This window comes from Ictidomys tridecemlineatus, chromosome 2, assembly GCF_052094955.1.
Source record: "Ictidomys tridecemlineatus isolate mIctTri1 chromosome 2, mIctTri1.hap1, whole genome shotgun sequence".
Lineage (NCBI taxonomy): Eukaryota > Metazoa > Chordata > Mammalia > Rodentia > Sciuridae > Ictidomys > Ictidomys tridecemlineatus.
The window spans coordinates 126124107-126143120 of record NC_135478.1 but is presented as its reverse complement, the minus strand read 5'-3'; the positions used below and the strand labels follow the sequence as shown (position 1 = coordinate 126143120).

General features: G+C 40.9%; 1 pseudogene; it reads right to left on the bottom strand.

The window, feature by feature from the left end:
• Positions 1-464: 464 nt before the first annotated feature.
• LOC101964058 (putative DENN domain-containing protein 10 B) lies at positions 465-15102 on the bottom strand (annotated as a pseudogene).
• Positions 15103-19014: the final 3912 nt, after the last annotated feature.

Below are 19014 nucleotides of genomic sequence, written 5' to 3'. Positions count from 1 at the left end.
GCATTTTGGCTCAGAAGGTAGAATTAAAGTTCTTCCTAGATGAATACAAAGCAAAACTTTGGACAAAGCAAACTTTTTGGACAAAAAGTTAGTTTATGGCTATACCATGAGATAAATAGGAGTTTATAGTGAAGGCTTCACATCTGCTGTGGTTTGCAATAGGGCTTGACAAAGCTGTTTCCACTTCCTTTAGGACCGTGGGCCTTTTATAACGAGGGATACATGTATTTCCAGCACTTATCCAACATTTATAGTAGGCAAGAAATCACCCATCTGGGAGAAAATCAGAGGTGTTTTCATGTGTTTCATTTTTTTCAGGTCAAATCTAAATACTTTCAAATAAATTATTGGAATAGACAAATTTCTCTGTTACTGTCAATATTTTACATAGTTAATGAATAATCAGTGTGAAAGGAGAGATTTCTTTGGTCATAGACCACATATTCTGCCACACAATGAGCTTTTCAACATTTGTTAGTAAATGATAAACAAACATTTTGCTGTTGGAAATCATCTTGCTTTAGCCTAGAATTGAGGAATAGCTTTTCTCCATTGTCTGAAACTTCCAGAAGTGGTGCTAGGAGGGTGAAGAATTTTTCTTTCTTTTCTTTTTGGTATTGAATATTGACTCCAAGGGCACTTAATCACTGAGCCAATATCTAGTCCTTTTTCTTTTTTCTTTTGAGACAGAGTCTTCCTATATTTCTGAGGCTGGATTTGAACTTGTGATCCTCCTGTCTCAGCCTCCTGAGTCACTAGGTTTGTGTGCAGCACACAGCTGATTTCTTTTGATTTTAGGGGAATATCGTGTATAATCTGGCTGTCTGACTTCTCTGGATCCTTTAGCTGATCCTTAAACTAAATTTTCTTTGTGCAGTTTGCCCACTATCTTGTTCTCTTTCTCTTTTTATTGGGACAGGGTACCAGGGATTGAACTCAGGGGCACTGGATCACTGAGCCACATCCCTAGCCCTATTTTGAATTTTAGTAGAGACAGGGTCTCAATGAGTTGCTTAGCACCTCACTAAATTGCTGAGGCTGGCTTTGAACTTTCGACCCTCCTGCCTCTGCCTCTAGAGCCACTGGGATTACAGGTGTGTGCCACGGCACCCAGCATGTCCTCTTTCTTGAGTGGAGAAATGATAGCCTCACTCTCCATCAGACTCACAAACACATCATTTTGTGGTGCTGGGGATTGAATCCAGGGCCTGTGCATGTGAGGTAAGCACTCTACCAACTGAGCTGTATCTCCAGCCCAGAGATCTATTATCTAATGCACTTCTAAGTCTACAAATCCAGCAGTATATCTTGCACATACCTGCACGGGTTCCAGTTACTTTGCACAGAGATGCTCATAAGAATGAAGGATGGTCTGATCCTAAGGATGCCATACCAGGGCTGGTAGAGTTCTAATAAACTCTGAGAGCTTTTAGTTTGGGATGATAGACAACAAATTCTTTTGTAGAATCAGTGCTATAAGTTAACAGCTTCCACTCCAAATTAGACACAGTGTCTTTGATGGAGCCTACCTGGTTTGCCTTGCAGGCATCAAAGAGCCTTTTTAAATTTCTTCTTCTTCTTTTTTTTTTTTTTTTACTCTGGAACATCCCTTTTGTGAGAACCACAATGAAATTCTGCATCATTTTAACTGGGCTCTCATGTTTCTCCAGTATCCTAGTGAAAGTCTCATATTTCTCTGGGTTGAACTCTTTGGTGGTTAGAACAACACAAGAATGAGTTACCTTTTTCAAAGATGAAGAACATGAACTTCAATTGTGATGTAAAACCAGGTTCTTCTGTGTTGACCAAAGACAAAGGGATAGAAAAGTTTGTCTTCGCCCACGGGGTAGCATTTTCTGAGCAGCAGATTGCTTAAAGTGGCTGTCATGAAAGGAAAAGGCCCACAGAACTTCTCCATCTGTGTCCTTTTCCGTCATCTGGACTCTGGGCATCCACTGAGTGTCCACCACCTCGGCTGCAGCTATCTTTGTCACTGCTAACCATGCTGAGTTTCCTCATCTGTGAAGAAAGGGAAGGAGAGTGATAAAGGTCACCCACCTGCTCTGTGTCTGCATGCAGGAGGGCTTGGGCCTCTGCAGACTGAGTGGATCTGGGTAAGTTACTGGACCTCCTGATCTCCCTGGTTGGGCTGGGATTGTGAGGAGAACAACAGATGAGGGGAGGGCTGTGACTATGAACCAGCACTTAGTTCCTGTTAAGTCTCTTTCTCAGGAGAGAAAAGGATCTCTGATTTGACTTCTTGGGTTATGAACACTGTCACAAGCAGCAGTTGAATCACGTAGAGAGAAACTTTCTCAATATCTCACTTTAGCCAGGGCTTGGGATGTAGGTCAATGATAAGAGCACTTGCCTCACACACAGAAGGTCCTGGGTTCAATCCCCAGAATTAGTTTAGCCAAAGGAAACACACATGCACATTTACAAAGATTTCTAATCTAAACCAAGCATATTAGTTTGTCCACATTTCCACAGTTGAATTTTTTTTTTCACTTTCCTTTTGGATGGACTCCATGAGTTGAAAGTATTTGAGGAAGACAAACTGGCCCTTTAACTACCTTCTGTTCATTTATATCATTTCCTAAGGACTTGATGTTTGTTTAATCATGATGACCTTCTAATATGGGCTTCTTATCACATATTAAAATAAGGAATCAAAGTAAATTTTATCATAATAGAATAGGTTATGGTAAGCTTAAATCATATTGCAAATGATTGATACTTTTATGCATCAGTGAAAAGTAGAGTACTCATGCTGAGATGTACAATCATGTCCTACTAGGAACTTGGGATGTATATGATCTTTTTAATAGACTTTAGTTTTAATAGATATCATCTCTAAAGAGGGTTTGGACAAGTTGACACCATTATGTAGTATTTGATCATAAGATGGACTTTATAAGCAGAAAAAAATATATATCTGAGATTCTAAAGAAGAGGAAATAAATAACAACTGCATTGGTTTAAAATAAAAATGGATGAGCATAGTCAGTGGTTTTAATTATTTATTAATTTTGAAACAATAAATTTTTAGTGCTCTTCTGAAATTGAGAATAACTCTGTCATGTTCAGAATGAAGGCAGAGGGCTGTAACTCCCTGCCCCCAGGAACTAACTTGACAAGTGTGATGGTTTAGATGTGGTGTCCCCTAAAAGCTCACATGTGAAATAATGAAAGAAGGTTTGGAGGATAAATGATTGGGTTATAGCCTTAACCTAAGCAGTGAATTAATTCCTAATGGGATTAACTGAGTGGTGACTGGAGGCAGGTGGGTTGTGGCTGGAAGAAGTGGTTCATTGGGGGCAAGGCTATGGGGAATATATTTGTATCTGGCAAGTGGAGACACCTCTCTCTCTCTCTCTCTCTCTCTCTCTCTCTCTCTCTCTCTCTCTCTCTCTCTCTCTCTCTCTCTCTCTCTCTCTCTCTCCTTCTGCTGCCTGATCATTATGTGAGCTGTTTCCCTCTGCCACAGTCTTCCACCATGATGTCCTGCCTCACCTCAAGCCCTGAGGAATGGAGCCTGAGGTCTATGGATTGAGACCTCTGAAACTGTGAGTTCTTAATAAACCTTTCCTCCTCTACAGTTGTTCCAATAGGGTCTTTCAGTAGTGGAAAAGCTGAGATTGGATCACCCCTCCCCAGGCCTGTCCAGCACAGGCTAACTAAATCCAGTCTGTATAGCCTCTGCTCTTTGTGTCATTTTGCCCCCTCTTTCAGCCAACTGAATCTACATATGTGTATCACCTGGCTTTGTTTCTATAAATTGTAACTGCTTCTGTGGAGGCTGCAGGAGAGGTAACCTAGTTGCTTTTGTCCACAGTTGGACCAAACTGCATAAAGTTCACTTTTCCTTTTTCTGTCTTTTGTGTATTTCTTATGCAGGCAGGTGGCCAAATCTAGCCAGATGGGATCCAGGCAAGGGTCCTTGAGCTGGGCTGCTGGTAAGAATTTCCTTAAAGTAATATATATATATATATATATATATATATATATATATATATATATATATATATAAATTGAAAAGTTCCTTTTAGTATTTTTCCAACTTTTGGTCTTTTGTGTATTCCCTTCACATTTCTGCCATTTCTGAGTTTGCCACTTATGCTATTTTTTGTTACTATTTTTAGAATCGATTTACTCATTTTTACTTAACTATATTTATTTGATAAGAAAACTTCATATTATTACTGTGAACATAAATCTTCTTCCCAGAGAACCATGAATAGCTTTGTAGGGCATTGGCTTGGGTTGGTGTAGCTTTGGGTGGCCTTTTGAGATGGGGAGAAGCTGAGGCAGATTGGGAGGAGTGAGGGATGCTGAGACTTCAGGAAAAGCTCCTTTTGTAGTTGTAACAATCTTTCTCTCAGTTTTACTTGGGCTGGTGGTTAATTGTAGCATATGAATCAAGATCTCACAAAGCTCATCTCCTGGATTCTCATAATTACACTTGTTGCCTTGTGTTATTGTTATGTAGCTCTAAGCACCACCTAAAATCATCCCTTCTTATGTGGAAATCATGGTACATGTACAAGTGGTACAAGCCCCACAATTTGCAAAATACTGGTTTGCACTAACCATCCCTTGACACAAGAATCTTCTTCCTTAGCATCCTCTAATTGTGGGTGCTTGTCTTCATATTGAATATTACAGTGAAATGCAATACTGAAAAGATATGCATCACATCCTTGTCTCTTATCACTTGAAGGCTTTTTAAAATTGTTCTTGTTGTTCTGGTTCTTTCTTCTGTGGTCATGCAGCAGACTACTAACACAACCTTTTCTTCACTCCTAGGACATTACAAACTTTATTGAAATGTATTAATGTGTTGAGAGTTGGTCCTCAGCACCTTTCCCTAAGTCTCCCTGACTGTTCTGAACTGTTCTTTATTGTTTCTTCTAAGTGGATCCTAACCATTCCCAGTTCTTCAGTCCAGATGCAGGTTTTCTATTCTTTTCACATTTCTTTGTGAATTTAAGTCATAACTTGAGAGACAGAAAGGAGACTGCATGGGCAAATTCACCATCTCACTGTCATTCTTTGAAGATTCAGTGAGGTCTTTTTTTTTTTTTTAAACCTTTGTAAGTATCACCAACTTCTGGGATCTGATTCTGTCATCTACACTATATAACCTGTCCTCAGAAGAGTGTCACCTGCAATGTATTCTTCACCCTGATCTGTAGCAGACCAGAAGCCAGAACAGGTGACCAGAGAACTGGCCTCAAGAACTTCTTAAATAATAATCAGCCTTCTTTGTGGATTTCTTCAGTATCCCATTAATTTATTTACTTAGAAATTCTAGCCCTAAACATAAGCAAATCTGATTACTGTTTGCATCTTTTGTTTTCAAAAGCATATACTTCTCACAGTAGCTACACTATGGAACCAACCTAGGTTTCTCTCGATGGTTGAATGGATAAAGAAAATGTGTATTTATACTCAATGTAATAGTACTCAGCTTTAAAAAAGAGTAAAATTTTGGCATTTGCCAGTAAATGGTTGGAGTTGGAGAATATCACGCTAAGTGAAATAAGCCAATCTCACAAAATCAAAGGCCGAATGTTTCTCTAATATGTGGTTGCTAATTCACAATAAGGTGGAGGGGGCACTAGGGAAGGACAGTGTTACCTTAGATTAGGTACAGGGAAGTGATGGGAGGGGAGGGAAAGGGATGTGGGGATAGGAAAGGTAGTAGAATGAAACAGACATTATTACTCTATGTATATATGTGACTGCATGACCAATATGATTCTGCAATATGTACACTCAGAAAAATGAGAAATTATATCCCATCTATGTATGATATATCAAAGTGCATATATGCATCTACTGTCATGTATAACTAATTAAAACAGAAAAACAGAATAAAGCAAACAAACAAAAAGCATATACTTCTGTGACCACTGCATGGAAAACTTTATGTACAAAACCTGTGGGTCCTGAGACTCCAAGCCACACTATGAGCTATTACTGCCACCTGGTGGTGGAACTCTTCATTGTCAATACAAAAATGATTCTTGTTCATTTTGACATTACCAGACTTGAGCTGTACATGAGAATACATTTGTCATCTTATAGATTCTACACTTTTTATAAACAAAGATGAAATAATAATGAAGAAATACATATATTTAGGGATAGATTTAGTTAATATTTGAGTGTTTTTTCCAAGCCACTCCAGTCTAATGACACAGGCTCTGGGTACTTGGTCAACGTGATGAAAGGAATCAAGACAGTAGTTACACCTTGGGGATGGATCAGGAATTTCTCAGAAGGGGTCACGAGGGAAATTTATGGGGGTGATGGTAATGTTCTGGACTATGACAGAGGTTTGAGTTGGGTGCTATATGTACATTTATGAGAATCCACCTGTTAGTGAATGTTCCCCAAAAGCTTGTGCCTTAAAATAATGGTTCCCAGTGCAACAAGTTTCAGAGGTAAGACTTCCGGGAAGTGATTGGTCATGAGGGCTCTGACCTGTAGATTCATCCAAATAGCTAAATGGACTATTGGGAGGTGGGACCCTATTGGAGGAAGCAGGTCACAGGAGGCATGTTCTGGAAAGTTTTATCTTTGCTCTTTACCCTTCCTTTCTCACTGCTTCCTGGCCTCCAGGAGCTGAGTTACTTTTCTCTGTCATGCTCTTCTGCCATGTCTCACCTTGTTCCAGAGTAATGGAGTTGATCCACCATTGACTGAATCCTCTGAAACCATAGGCCAAAACATATTTTTCCTTCTCTGGCTTAGAGATATGGCTCAGTAGTAGAGCACTTGCCTACTGTGCTCTAAGGCCCAGAGTTAAATCCCCAGCTCTGTGGGAGGAACCCCCCCACCCACACGAAAAGAAAAGAAGGAAAAACAACAACAGAACCCATAAAAGAAAATCTTTCCTCCTCTAAGTTGGTTATAAGGCATTTTGATCACAGAAAGATGACTTACATACCACCAAATGGCACACTTTAGATTTGTGTACTTCTTTGCATGAAAACTTTGTCTCCAAAATTAAAAACAATAGGAACCTGAGCAAATTTTGAACTCTGGTTAGTGACATGTAGAAATTAACTGAGGTCTTCATCTTGGAAGTGCATTTAGCTGGGTGTGGTGGAGCACGCCTGTAATCCCAGGAAACACTTTCAAATTTTCTATATAGTTGAAATCTTTCATAATAAAATGTCAGCAAACAAATAATTAAATGCTGGGCACTTTCAACTCACTCATATCATTAGCTTCAGGAATTACTCCCTGAGGTAAGCTATATTATTGTTTGAAAATAAGTTAGGAAGCTGGTTTCAGAATGTTTAAGGAAGTTAATCAAAACTTATACGAGTAATAGGCAATAGAATTCACATCCACACCCAAGTTATTTGGTTATTTTGGTCTAGGTTTGATGGCTCTTCCATTTCAGTGCTTTGCTTTTAACTGAGTAGAAGACAGAACATCTTTTGAGAACGAAGGGGAGGTGTGGTGGGATGTGAGTGTCCTAATGGTGGTAAAACAGCTCCAAGTTCCTTGTACCAAGCTGAGAGTCCAGAGTCTGATCTTCTTGTAGGAAAAAGCAGATCATCATTGAAAAATGCACTAGTATTTGTAACTTTCCAGAATGTCTCTAGATTTGCTCCATGTCTAACAACCTCCACTTTTATTTTAGTATACAAATACACTCTCTCTGGCTCATGATTTTATCTATAGCTCATTTAATACATGGGATTGTACTCTCATCAATAAGAATTTCAGTATTATAACCGTTTAAAATCCTATAGAGATAAAAAACATATTCTTACTTTTTTCCATATACAGTCCCTCAAGGTGGTGATCATAGGTTTTGACATCACAGAAAAAAAATGATGGTCCAGGAAGTGAGCCACCTACATTTCTGACTAAGCTACAAAGTTGTTGGCTGTAGTTCTGTGTTTGTTGTGCAAGCTCCCTTTGCCTTGGTTGCATTTGCAAAATGAAAGAGTGCCTTGGTCATCTCTGAGGTCTGGTTCAGCAGGAAAAAACTTTCTCCTGCATGACTTGCTGTTCAGTTCACAAGCCAGGGTCTCTGAGTCCTGGGCTCTCTGGATCTTGCTGGGGTAGTTGGCATTGGGGATAGCGCTTATCATAGCGCTAGTACTTTTCACCTATGTTATCAACCATGTGGTACTTGGGAAGCCCTTTTGTTTCATGAAAACCCCGGTGTGGCCAACAACGTGTTGACATCAGGGCAGAAAGGCCCTTTACCATTCTGCATATTGCTGCCCATCCTGCATTGGCTACTTTCCTCTCCATGCCATCTTTCCCATCACCGGATGCCCAAGGATGCCTTTTGGTACAATTTCTATCATTTACCCAAGAACAGATTTTTTTTAGCCTGAAAGCGCCTGTAGCCACTGGGTGTCGCTGCTGGACCACTGAAATTCCAGAAAGAAGGCCCCCCAAAAGGAAAACATCATGCTTATGTTTTCAAAAATGTTTCACTCGGAAATACTTAATTGCTTGTTCAACAGAAATATCCTTTCCCACACCACGAGGAGGGGAAGTCTGATGGTACGAAGAAGCTGTGGTGGAACTTGTGTGTGTCGGTGGCTGATGGGTCTTGTGGGTCTGCAGATCTTTACCAGCAGGCTGTAAATCAGACATAACCTTAAAAAAATATTAGAGTGTTTTTTTCCCCCTTAGTAAACATCATGCTAAACCTACTTAACTCTAGAGACTAAAAAAATTAACGGATTTAAGCAATGAAAAGTAAAAGAAAATGATTCTAAAGGGTATCTACTAATAATCCTTAAATAATGAATTCCTTAAATTATTCACTGTTTTCTGTAGCCTGCTGTGAGCAACAAAACCCACTCCACACGTTGATTGTGCATATATTTCACAATACTTGGGTTGAGTTAATCCAAAGGAAGTGAGAGAGGGAATTTGAGAGAAGGGAAGGCACTGATGTTTTGGAAATAGCAGTGTTCTGAAGGAATCCACTTAAATAAAGATCAAAATATGCACATATCCAAATTGAATATTCAGACCCTTAGAGTGCATATTTTATCTCTTTGTTTCTATTATTTTCTCTTTGCAATGTATTTTACTGAAATTTTCCTGTATGAGGAAAAATGCCCACATGCACTGAAAATAAAAGAACCTCTTGCTTATACAACATCAATCCTGCAAACCTTCTAATCACAAGCCAACACATTTAAGGTCTAGGCTTGAATGTGGACAATTTAATGGAAATGCCGAAAGAAATCACAACATGAAAAAATATGGCTCAGGAAGTTCATTTGAAAACTATACTTTCAGGTTAAAACCTTTTATTATATAAAGAGAGATATAGAGGATTATGCAGAGACCAGAGGAAAGAAAATCCCCTTGTGTTATTATTCTAATTTTAATATTTCCAGATAAGAAAATGAAACTATAAATCAATAAATCTGTAATAAAATACATGAACACAGGCTAGAGGCATCCGATATTTTGCAGCCTTTCCTAAGGACCCAAAGAAGAAATTCTCCCAGGTTCAAGTGTCGATTTCAGTCCTATTTTTCATCTTAGATCCTGGAATCCTATAACAGATTGTTTCTCTTCCCTTGCCAAACGAGCCACCAGATGTGTTGGGAAATGAGAACCACAAATTTGTGGATTGTTAATTGTTCCGGCTCCTTGCTCTATTCTATGGTTTTACTCTTCCCACCTCATTTTAATGCATTTTATTGAGTTTATTAAGGAAATTGGTACAAACAGTGTCAACTAGCAACTGTATGTGTCTGTTTATGTGTGTCTACTTAATTCCTTTCTGAATTTAAAGTGAGGTAGATACAAAAAAAAATGTAAAAATAAAAGAGGACCAATGCAAACGTACCCCATCATCATGGTCATGGGCATAAAGCAGCTGAGAAGTGCTGAGGCTTTGCTCTCAGGCAGAGGAGTGGCAGATTTTAGGTGGGGAGTCTGTCCCTTTCTTCTGGTGAGCAAAGAGGCACTTTGTTTTGGAGAGAATAGAACAGAGTATCTGGATGTTGTCTGTTGGGGACATGTCCTTTTCTGATTCGGAGACACCCCTACTCACCCTCGAGCAGGGTGGCTCTGGGAAGAAACGCAGCTAGCAGTGAGTGTGGCAGGTGACTTTGTTTGCCCTTCTTGTCAGGCATGTGAGTACTTTTGTAGAACTAAGACCTGTCCTGACAAATCCCGTGGCTAGTTATGAGAACGCTGCCATCTATACACCTAAATACAGAACTATTGCCACAGCTTGGGAAAAGAGCAGGCCCAGAGAGGTTAAGTAACTTCAACAAGATCAGCCAGCTATTCTGTGGTGGAACAAGTTTGGGAAGAGGCAGTCGGTCTTCAGGCTTTCTGCTCCTTAATCTCTGTCCCACACTGCTGAAAGTAAGGTAAGAGGCAAGACGGAACACAAGCCTAGGGATCCAACACAGCCCAGAATGTTAGAACAGGTAATAGAAGAGGAAAAATACAGAATGCAGACTGGAGAGACCCGACTCCTCTCAAGTGATAATTATGCAATTATAGGAACAAAGCAATTATTAAATCAGGACGACACATTCAGGAAGTTCAGAAGGATTTTGTAAGCCCATTGCAAGAAACATTAAACATAGAAAAAGAAAAAGAAAAAAAGAAATAAAGTTCTCCAGTATCCAAAAGGGTAAGGAAGAAGACAATAGTTGACAACAGCAAGAACTTGGAAAAAGACTGTGATGACTTGATGTGTCTGTATGTGGCATTTCTTATTGGCCGAAATGCGTGGCTAAAACTTATATAAAGTTTACATGGGATTATTATACAAAATGCTAACTCCAACTAATTGAATTAAAATTGATTTTATCCACTTACAAAGACAGATTCAGAAAGATTTTATAGCAAAAATAAATCAATTTGATTCAGTTGACTGATTAATATCACCATGTCTGAAGAGAAGAAGTTCCATGGTTCAAAATCTGAGGTGAAATGCAGAAAGCACTCAAGGGTTGTAGCATGGATGGGTGGATGACTGATGCATGAATAGAGTGGGTAGAACTGATCATCTGTAATGCTATATGGCAGCATCCTAAAAAGTAATGTGATACCAATTAAATCTTTGCAGGTGGGCTAGCATGCCAGAGACCGACAGATACAGTCTGTCCTGCACCAGGTAGGAAAGGAGGAAGCACTGAGAATGTAATCAAGAGACCTGGTTCTGAGGATACCTCTTTTGTTAATTATTCATTAACTAATGTATGGCTAACTCTTGGCTAACAGGAACAGTTATTCATTGAAAGGAAGCAGTGAGCTCAATTTGGAAGAATGGGAAGCAGGCGATCTGAGGAGGGATTATAAGACACTTTACCTCCTGGAGGAGTAAAGTATATGAAGGTGGGTGTGTGTGCACATTCACAAGAGTATACATGTGCCTTAAGACTATGCATATACATGCACGTGTTTGGTACAAAGAAAATAATGAGCTCCAGAGAGAATGAGGAGTCCAGCCAGACTAGGGTGCCAGGCAGTGCTGGGGATAAAAGGAGCCAAGACCTTGTATGTGGTAAGACTGGGGATAGCCAGTGATTGATAAGAATTATTCTCAATGAAGAAGCCAATAGAGTTTTTGTGGATTTTCTGTATATTGAGTGTGGGATGTGACCCAAACCTGTTGACATTTATGCTGGGTGTGTTGTGGCACTGGAAATACACACTGCAAGAATAAGACAGGCTCCTGCCCTGGAAGATCATACGAAAAAAATAGCAGACTGAGTCTTGCTCCACCACTTTCTGTTTATTGGCTGTTTCTGCCTGGGCAATCAGACCCGTTAAGGCTTCTAGGTTTTCATGTGTGAAATGAGTCTACACAGAGTTGCTCCGCCTGGGGTGTGGTGAGGATTCCGTGAATTGCCTCCTGCATTGTTTTCAGTGAGTGCCCAGTTCCTGGTGCTACTTTCTAAGTGTGAAGAGGGCCACAATGTGTGGAACTGAAAAGATGTTATCGAGTCTCCAAGAGGGAGAGATTGATTTCCCTAGGGTATCAGGAGGAGGATGAAGAGATCTGGGAAACTTCAAATCTCAAAAACGAAACAAAACACAACCACGGAAACCAGACCAAGCTGAACCAACCCTGAAGGGAGATGAGGGTGTTGCCAGCTAAGAAGGGAAGAAGACCTATCAGAACCACAGACCTCACCTTGGCCTTGACCAAGAACCTCAGACATCAGCATCCTGAGAGGAGCGGTTCATGCACAATGGTTTTCAGTTCAGGAGGGCTGAATAGAACCCAGGAATCTGAATTTCCAACAAGTTTCCAGATGACATGCTGATTCTGGGATTGGAGCACCCATGGGAGAACCAGGGTTTTTTTTTTTTTTTTTAAAGAGAGAGAGAGAGAGAGAGAGAGAGAGAGAGAGAGAGAGAGAGAGAGAGAATTTTTAATATTTATTTTCTAGTTCTCGGTGGACACAACATCTTTGTTGGTATGTGGTGCTGAGGATCGAACCCGGGCCACCTGCGTGCCAGGAGAGCGTGCTACCGCTTGAGCCACATCCTCAGCCCAGAACCAGGGTTTTTGACAGAGAGAGGACTCTCTGCCCATTCTTGGCCAGCAGCCTGGCTTAAAGGAAATTATTGCGAAACTCTTCGCTAACAAGAGACAAGGTTTGATCTATTCCTTACAGCTTTTCTTCTGCCTCATTTGCATAAAAATGATCTCCAAGCTGGGGAACACAAAGTGTACCTGCCCAGAACAGCAGGAGCCAGGCAAGGGCTCTGGCAAGTGGCTGCAGGATTTCCCAAGAGCTGAGGGCCTTGCATTTAGGACGGGGGGGGGGGGGGGGGGGGGGGGGGGCACTCCACAGGACTGGGAAGGGTGATGGCTAATTGCTGACCATCTAAGTGCAGTGTCCCCTGCTGGCTGATACAATGGACTCACAGGCCTGAGAGAAGAGAGAAATGTGTGAGCCCTTGCAGCTGTGGAACAAAGCAGGGGTGTGGATTGAATTATTAACATTGGCCAAGGGGCTGACTGCACTGATAATACATCAAACTGGGACCACAGATCAGGAAAGCAGAGGCTATCACATCTTGTCTTTGGGCTGGAAGGTCATGCTGCTCAAACTGCTGGAAATTGCAAAGAGCAGGAGCATGAGTAGAGGGTTAAGGGATTGGCTAATCAGGAAAGCAGCTCCATCGACAGGACCGGAGGCTACCATTTATCAGGCCCCTGTTGGTCCTGACCTTGGGCTGGGGATTTTGGAAATACATCTCATTAAATTTTCACAGATATTCCTACAATGTGTTAATATCTCCCTTTTACTGAGGGGGAAACAGCCCTGAGAGAGCTTATCAAATTTCCCCAGGGCTATAGGGTAGCAAATCCGAGTCCTCTTGAAGAAGCTTAGGACTCAGGACAGTCCTTAGGACAACTTAGCTATGGAAGTTCTGATAGTTTCCTGTCCCTGATTTTCTTTGCAGCTGCATTGGTTGAAATTTCTTAGGGTTCCCCCTTTATATTCCATGTGGAAAATGCTCTGCCCAGGGCCTGGCATATTGTGGGTATCTAAGCAATATTTGTTTCTAGAATAAATTGTTTCTTTACGTACATAAGAAATCATACGAACACATTTGGGGGTCACAAACTCCCGGAGGTTCTTTGATGGATCACCCTTGTACTGATTTAAATGGTGACAGGTATCATGTTGGGAGTTTGCCTGTCCTCATAGCTGCCTTCCTTTCTTTTTCTTTCCTTCCTCCCTCCCTTTCCTTCTCTCTTTCCTTCCTTCTTCCTTCTTTCTCCCTCCCTCCCTTTCTTCCTCTCTCCCTGACTGTCTTTCATAGCGGAATCAGCTTTTCACCAATGGTGAATCCATTTCTATGAAGGATAGTGAAACCAAATACAGCCAGACAGGTAGCTGCTACCCCCGCTCCGGTCCACTAATTCTGCCCACTTATATTTGGCTCCATAGGTTGAACTTAATGAGAAATGCAAGGAATTCAGTGCAGTGGAGTTCTGGAAGAAATCAAGTTTAACCACCCCAAAGTCATCAAACACCCACATGAAAATGTCATTAACAAACACCTGAGAGTTTCTTATGGAATAGTTTTGTCATGGCTCACTTTGGGAGGTTGCCAACATCAGCTGACCTGGAACTCTGGCTCTGAAAGGGAGAGTTTCAGATGCTTGCTGAATCGCTATCTGCAAAGCCCTTTCCTTCTCTAGCCAGCTTCTCCTCCAGTCTACCCTCCTGCCTTCTCTTTCTCTCCTGTGATTTTATTAATCAGGACAGACAGAAAAGACCACAAGCAGGAGAGGACAAGGCAAAGGTGGTGGCACTGCTGCCACCAGAGCTTGCCAGGGACCTCAGAGGTTAGAGGCAGGAAGGCCCTAAAGGAGCTTCGGTTTCAATTGGCTTTGAGACAGGATTCACTTTCCAGTTAGGACGATATAAATTAAGGTTGGCATAATCTGAAGGTTGTGGTGTCTTCTTAGGAAGGCTGAGATTTCTTCCTTGTGACTGACCAAAGTCACAAGGCAATTTTTGTTGTTGTTTGTGTCACACTGGGGTTGAACCTGGGGTATTCCACCACTGAGTCATATCCCTAGTCAGTCATGTGTGTGTGTGTGTGTGTGTGTGTGTGTATAAATGCTATTAGGGGTCGTGAAATCATAAGAAATATATCTTCCATGCTTGCCCCTGGTTCCTGGAACAGGCTTCTAAACCCTTGAAGTTCTTTAAGTAGATAAGAACGAGAGGGAATATTTTCTATTATTTGTAATAAGACCCTTTCAACCATACTGAGTGTATGTTAATGAGAAGATTCTAGGAGGATAGGGACTTGTTGCTCTTGGAAAAAAACCTTGTGGGCTTTTGGCCCCACCATCAACATCTTAGGAAGGGAAAGGAGCTAGAGATGGTCAGTGGTCAAGGATTCAATCATTTATGTCTGAATAGAGAAGCTGTATTCACTTTCTGCCACTGTAACAAATGCCCCAGTCAAATTAACTTAAAAAGATGAAATGTTTCTTTTGTTCCACAGTTTCAGACATTTCATACCTTGGTCTGCTGGATCCATTGCTTTTGAGTCTTTGATGAGGCGACACTTCATTTTGTGCAGCATGTGGTAGGGCATAGCTGCTAATCTCAGCGTGTCTAGAAAGCAAAAAAAAAAAAAAAAAAAAAAAAGGCAGTTGGGTCTCAATATTCTCTTCAAGGGACAACGCCAGTGACCTAATTTTTTTCTAGTAGGTTCCACCTCCTAAAGGTTATCTCACCTCCAAGAACTGCCATAGGGTGGTGACCAAGCCTTTGAAATGTCTTTAAAGGACATTTCAAACCCTAGAAGAAGCCTCCATAAAAACTCTCAACAAAGGGGTTCCAGAAGCTTCCTGGTGCTCATGAAAGGGCATGTAGGTTCCACTGCCTCACACCTCCATCCCTTGTCCTATTTGGCTGTCCTGGAGTTGTATACTTTACATTAATCCAGTAATAGTCAGTAAACTTTTTCTGAGGTTTGTGAGCCATTTATACACATTTGAACACAAGGAGGAGATCATGGAAGCCCCCATTTGTAGTCAATCAGAAGTCAGAAGAGAAGGGTAAAGTGATTGGCATCTGAAGTGAGGGTCAGTGTGGTGGGTCTAACCTTAACCTGTGGAATTTTCTGCAACTCTGGTTAGTGCTAGAATTGAAACAAATGGTAGGACACCTAGTTAGCATCCACCAAGAGCTGGAAATTGGCAATATGTAGAAAATTCACATATTTGGTGCCAGAAGTTTGCAAGAGTAAATGTATTTTCCCCCCTTTTACATGTAAAAAACTTTAAAAAATTCAATTCTTCCACCTAACTTTTCTGATCATGGGCATTTTCTGCTTTCCCAGGTGATTTCACTTAGAGAAAAAAAATATCATTTAGAATTTCAAGAGAGTAATAGCAGAGTTCTCCACACTCTGAAGCTGGCCTGGCTGCATGTTTGATGTAGTCAGGAATTAGGGAGCCTTGAAGGCAGGTGGAGTCATACCCAGGTAAAAAAGTTCTCTGAGAGGATTGGTTTATTCTGATTGGAAAAGCTGGAAGTCCATGAGTGTTGCTGTCTGCTTGGGAAGACAGGCAGAGCATTCTGGTAGGTTGGGGCTGGCATTGAAATGTCTTTGGGCATTTCCGTTTCCTGTTTGTGTTCTATGCCTCTTGCATCTGTAGTTTCAGTGACTGGAGTGTGATAGTGTTTCTTATAAACCATTGAACAGGAGGTCAGTGGACCTCAGCTATAAGAAAAAGGTCAAGAGGAAGAACTAGATAGAAAAAACACATTTAATGTCAATGATGGAGTCTCCTTAGCATGGTTCTTTCATCCCTTGCACTAAGGGGCAGAGCCAGCCTAGGTACGGTGATGCTGACTAGATTTGGGCGGCAATGTCACAGTTGACACAGACAACGTGGCCTTGCTGGTAGAGCCAACAACTGGGACTCTCCACTTCTTCTCCCATCAAGTGTCATCCCATACCAAACTTTCCACACAAGCGTGAGCAAACTGATTAGTTCCCAGCATGCGATTCTTAGAACAAAACCACCAACAGCAATGAGGACCAGAGAGTGCTTGAGCTGGAAATTGGTCTTATTCAGAGTTTGCACATTGAGATTTGGCCTGTAGATGTGTTTGGCTTGACTCACACAGCAAAAGGGAAATGAATAGAAATAGTTAATAGTATTAAAAAATTTGGAGATTCCACTTAATAATCCTAAACTCCCATTTCTCTTTAAAAATCAGATCTGATCGCTCCAATCTGAAGGCATAGGTTCATTTTATGGCAAGGAGCCTGGAACTCAGGGATGAAACATCTAAATTCAGGGCTGGCCGTTGCAGCCTGGGACCAGAACTCAGCATGCCTCTACCTCTTGGCATAGAGCTCTTCTCCCGTCTGTCATTACTGTGACTCTATTCATGCGGCGCAGAGTCCCATCTCCCGGCTTCCTGCCAAATAAGATGTCAATGAGAATAATTGCTTTTTAAATTGAGAACCTAATTCTTTCAAACATATCACAATCAATTTTCCTCTATGGCATTGGAATATCACTTCAAGGAAATTCTTAAATGTGTATGAGAACTCTGATTGATATGGAAATAAAATTACCTTATAAATATAATTAATTACTTTGGTGGAAAGGAAACAGAAATATGAATTGTGAGAGTCTAGTGAAAAATTGGTTCCAAACTAAAGGACCGTTTTATTTTTTATTTATTTTTTGTTTTATTTTTATTTTTTTTGAATCCTACTACAGCAGACATTGATGTCTAATGGAGGCTATATTGCTGAGGATCTATGTGACCTTGAACAATACCAACACTTTTGCATTATGCCTTCAGCACCGGCAAAACAGACTCTGAAATATCCGCTGCTGCTTTATTATCCTGATAAATTAGACCACATGATAAGCACTTTACATTCCTGTGAAGAGCATCAGGGTACACATTGGTGATCTTGATATTATGAATTGGGACGTAGACTAAAATGTTATTTATTCTGAAAACCTGAGGTTATTATTTCCTTGGCAATGGAATGACCCTTTTAGCCAAGTGCATCTTTTCTTCTGAGGCTAGGAAAGAATGAAATGACTCCCTTTCATTTGGTACAAATGCATATTTTTAAATGCTTGTAATGCCTGGCAATCTCAGTGCCCTAATCACTTCAAATCACTCTCTTCAAAGCCATAATATAATAGAATATCTCACTTTTCCCCCCTTATATTGCAAAACATTTGAAAAAAGAAAAAAGAAGGCAGAATAAATGGGGGTTATTAAGACGGAAGGAGAACTAGATTGTTTTTTTAGCCATGTCAAATATTTGCTGTCGTTGTTTTCTTTCTTTCTGTTTTCTCTGCTGGCATCTATTTGAAATGTATCCAGAGAGAGTTTATATTCACTGCCACAGATTTCAGTGTTTTGGCCTTATGATCTTTCCCAGCTTCTTTTTTGAGTCATTAGAGTAAAAATGCTTGTGAGATGAAGAAGAGACATATGCCTTGTTCTGTCTCTTCCAAACTGGTCAGTGGGCTCAGGCCTGGCTGGCAGGCAGCCCTCCTCCCTATCTCTGCAATCCACTCACTCTCCCAGGCTCTCAGGAGATGGTTTTACACCTTGTATTAATCAGGATGCTCCAGGGAGACAGAACTAATAGGACGCGTGTGTGTGTGATACATGTAGGCTGAGGTGTGATACAACAGGCCACCTTCAGCTGGACACCCTGGGATGCTGATAGTGTACTTGGGTCCAATACTGAAAGCTTCCAAACCAGGGAACCCAGTAGTGCGACTCTCAATTGGAAACTAAAAGCCTGAGAACCTGGGAGGCCAGTTGTTTAAGTCCTGGAGTCCTATAGCTGGAGAGCCCAGAGTTCTAATGTTTAAGAAAAAGAGGAGAGGGTGTCCTAGCTCCAGGAAAATGAGAGAGGAAATTTTATTCTCTCCTCTTTTTGTTGTGTTGGGACCCTTAGCTGATAGATTGGTGCCTATCTTCCTTGAGAGTGGATATTCTCCATTTAGTTCACCCAAACTCACATGCCAATTTCCCCTGGAAATACTCCCTCTCTCACGATGCCCCATTTCTCTAGGGATTCATTAATCCAGTCAAGTTGACAACTAATATTAATGATCACACTCCTCTCTGCTGTCCAATCTCTAACAAACCCTCCCTCTCCTCACCCAGTGGCCTTACTCTTTTTCTTTCTTTCTTTCTTTTTTTTTTTTTTTTTTGGCATTGAGAAGAAAAAAAAAAGGTGGGAAGGGACCTCTTCATTTCTGCACCATCAACTTTGTCCACCCTGTGACTCGTCTCTCTTCTTCAGGTCCTGCCTGATCTAAAGCTAGCTACTCTCTGATCACTGGAACCCAAACCCTCTTGCCTGATGGAGAATTTCATTCTGCTGATATCCTACATCTTACACCTGTATGAACATGTTATTTTCCTTTTCACAGAAACAAGTTGTAAAAATCTCCCTTTCTCTTTTAAAAAAAAAGCCTCCCTTTGGTGTCTTCAATTCCCAGAA